We start from the raw sequence: 3,667 nt of genomic DNA, 5'->3' as shown, positions 1-3,667 counted from the left end.
GAAGAAGGAAGCCCTCCTTCTTTCCTCCTTGGTAGCAGCAGGTTTTTAAAGATGTCCTCAAAGCAAAGTTCTGCTAGGAGTTCTGAGCTCTGCTGTTGATGTGCATGTCCACAGTTTGGCTCAGATAGGACTGGGTGTGATTTCATGAATTCGTTCTTCCAGTGAAGCTCATTGCTGGCAGTCTCTGTGCTCCACACTTGGACCCAGAGTTGAATGAGACATGATCCCTGACCTCAGAGAGTCCTCGTGTCCTCTTGTTGAGGTCCCTGCAATCCCCAGGCAAGAAGAATGAATAGGCAAGAGAAAGGGCAATTTGCCCAGGAATGTTCACTCTGTGGAAAGTTGACTCAACCTACACAAATCACAACAGAGCATAAATCAGAATATGTTCAAGCTGACACAATACTCTTAACTCCTTTCTTCCTCACCACCCAGTATCCCCACTTCCAACTCACTATATATGTGTGCATATATATGTATATATATATAAAAATATAAAATATATATTTGTTCTGAGTATATGTATACTTATATATCTAAGTATACATACAAAAGTGTTATATGTGTTTATATAATACACACCAAGTATGCATATATACACTAAGTATAAGTATATATGTCAGTGGAAAAAAATATGTATTCTAAGTTAGTGCTTACTATGCATGCAAAGATCTAAACATCTCAATGGCTTGTTCCGGCATTGACCTTATCCAATGCAGACTACGTATCAGTAAGAGGTATAATTGTACTCATTCTGTGTGATACAGAAACAAGCTGGAAGGTGGCAGGTTGCTCAAGGTCATGCAGCTAGCAAGGGCGAAGCTCAGGTTCCTGCAGGCCTGCTGATGGCAGAGCTCTTCCAATTCAACCGTTTCGATCTCACCGAAATGAAATGAAAGTCTATCTTTGCCTCTTGGGTCAGTAGCATTTTTTTCTTTCTATTTATTTCAGATGTCGATCACTTCTTTAAGGTCGTCTAGTTTACTTTTCCCAAATAATTTTTCAAAAATATTTGAATGCAATTTTTCCCCCCATTTGGAGCAGAAATTTCCCAATTTGGGGAACAATCTGCTAGGATCTACGCATGCCACAAATGGGTTATTCATCACGCTCCCACTGAGAAAATAAGAAAGAAACCATAACATTCTTCTTTCTCCCTCCCTCCCTTCCCTTTCTCCTTTTCTTTTTTATTACTAGTATCTCCTTTCATTTCTTCTCTTCATTCCTAATTTAAAAGCTGTATTAGGCTCAGTGTACTCATATCTTAATGAGAAGAAGCATGCCTATAGATAATTATCAGGAAATAGAATATGTACCATAATAGAAATATATTCAAAATACTGGACAGTTCCAGCCCAGAAGAGGGTGTGATTAACTTTATTCTGAAGAGGGTGGGCCAGTGAATCTTTCACACAAAAGACTCCCGACTGGATTCTTGAAGAATGAATAGGCAAGAGAAGGGGCGACATGGGACGAGAGCACGGAATTTGAAAAGCCTGGCAGCGTCTTCACTGGCTACAGTTTCCTACATTAGTGACGGCTCCATACAAGATTCGGAAGAGGAACCGAGGTGTGGGAAGGTCAGAGGTGAACAAGTATTGTGTTGATATTGGCCAAGTGTGTGCTGTTTCCGAAGACACGCATCCTGCCGCTCTCAGCGTTGTCATGACAGGTGGGGCAGCTGCAGGGATGGCGCCCGGCCAGTCCGTGCTGATGGAATGATTTCTCTCTCCTGGGAATCATGATTCTCAATGCTTAATTTTTATCAGGAGCATTTCTGTTTGTTATAAAGGCCGTTCTATGTGGTACAAGTGAGTCAGGCTGTATGGCAGAGCATTGGTTTTCTCACAAATATCTAGTGCAAGGAGAATGGGGTCTTCCTGGTGAGCAAGACCAATCCCTGATGATGGGGGTGAAGCCCATCTCCCCCAAAGCTTATGGCTGCACAGATCAGAGTTCAGTCCACAAAGAAGAAGGTGGAAATGGTTGTTGGGCAGCACTCTACAATGTCTGCTACAAAGTGAATGAGAGTATGAAGAGAGGATCTGATTGACATTTGCAGTTAGCACAAATGAGGCATCTGTACTAATGAAGGAGGAGCATTACATATTTTCTCTCTTCTTTAGCAAAAATACACATTATCATAGGTGACAATGCTTTGCAGAGAACTTTTTATTAGTTTTTGCTTTGTTTTACTGTATATTTATCTATAATCTTCAAAACAGTGCTTTGTAAATATTAGTGCTATTAAATTTATACTCATCATCTGTAAGATTTAAATTTGTCTTAATTTATTCAATACCTGAATACCTACAGAAGGCAAAACATTTGTTTTCTAGTAAAGGTCGTCTTTTAAAAAAAATGCTAAATAAAAATGTTTCCTTTGGAACAACAAAATTGAAGCCACCAGGGTTCTGGGATGACCTCCAATAGAGCCAGCTATCCAGTTTGGACCACTTGCTCATCTCTGGACTATTATTCGAGGAAGAAAGAAATTTCATCTCCTTTGAGGCACTGTAGTTGAGTCTATTGATAAAACAGCCTTTCCTAACTAGTAGACTTGTTCCCTTTTGCAGGGAGCAGATCTATCAATTCTGTCATAAGAACCTGAAATTTAGAATTTTATATAAAATTTACAGGTCTTTTTTTAAACGGTTGACTATTGTTTAGGCCAAAATCACATGTTGGCGCATAACCACTGCCCCTTTGGCATTGCTTCTGTCTCTAACACTTCCTGGCTATATGACTGGAGGCTTCTACGTCTGGGCCTCATGCTTTCCCTCCACCACAGGCACAACCAAATTTGCAGGGAGGCGGAGAGAGGACCCCTGGCCAACATTTGAAAAGAGGGGGGAAAGGTAGATTGGGGGCTCTCTGTGTCATTTATTTGATACTTTATAAAGAGACTAATTTACTAGGAGAGAATACTGCAGAGCATCTAGTTTCTCAAATCAAGGAAGTAATAGATCATGGCAGATGGAAAGGTATCCTACAGATGAGGACTGTTGAGTGGATTCGGTGCATTAATATGTGTAAGTGGTAAACACACACTTAAGGTTGATATTAGCAATGCAACTTGCTCAAGGTCACAGCTAGTAAGTAGAGGAGTAGATAGACCTCCTTCCATGTCTCAACTTGTTCATGCATTTTTGTCTGCCATTTTGCTCTGTATTCTTGAAATTTCCTTGATTTTATCTTCTATAGGACTAATTCTATCTTTAATCATGTTCACTATTCAGTTCAATTTTTTAGTGAATTCTTTTTTTTTTATTTGGCAATCATATTTTTTTTCTAGTGCCCTGGTAGCTCATTCTTACCACAGCCATCTATTCTTATATTGTGGATGTAATATTCTTTTTGTCTCTGAGCACATTAAGATGATTATTTTTTAAAGGTTTTTTTGGTTTTCTGGTTATTTCTATTTTCTGCAGGTCATCAGTTCTGTTCGTTCATCCATTTCCTTTCCTTCTATTGGTCTTCCTCAAATATCTGATCATCTTGCATTTGCCATTCATATTTATGAGTTAACATTTGTATGAGGAGTTAGCATGATTTCCCCCGCAGCTGTGTGGGTCTTTCACCCAGGAAGCAGGCTTCTCCCGATGGTTGACTGTGTGTTTGTGTAAGTGCCCTGGCTGTGTCAACAGACTTCACTTGGCTCATGGAT

Source organism: Myotis lucifugus, unplaced genomic scaffold, assembly GCF_000147115.1.
Source record: "Myotis lucifugus unplaced genomic scaffold, Myoluc2.0 scaffold_68, whole genome shotgun sequence".
Taxonomy (NCBI): domain Eukaryota; kingdom Metazoa; phylum Chordata; class Mammalia; order Chiroptera; family Vespertilionidae; genus Myotis; species Myotis lucifugus.
Note: the sequence above shows the minus strand (reverse complement) of the source record.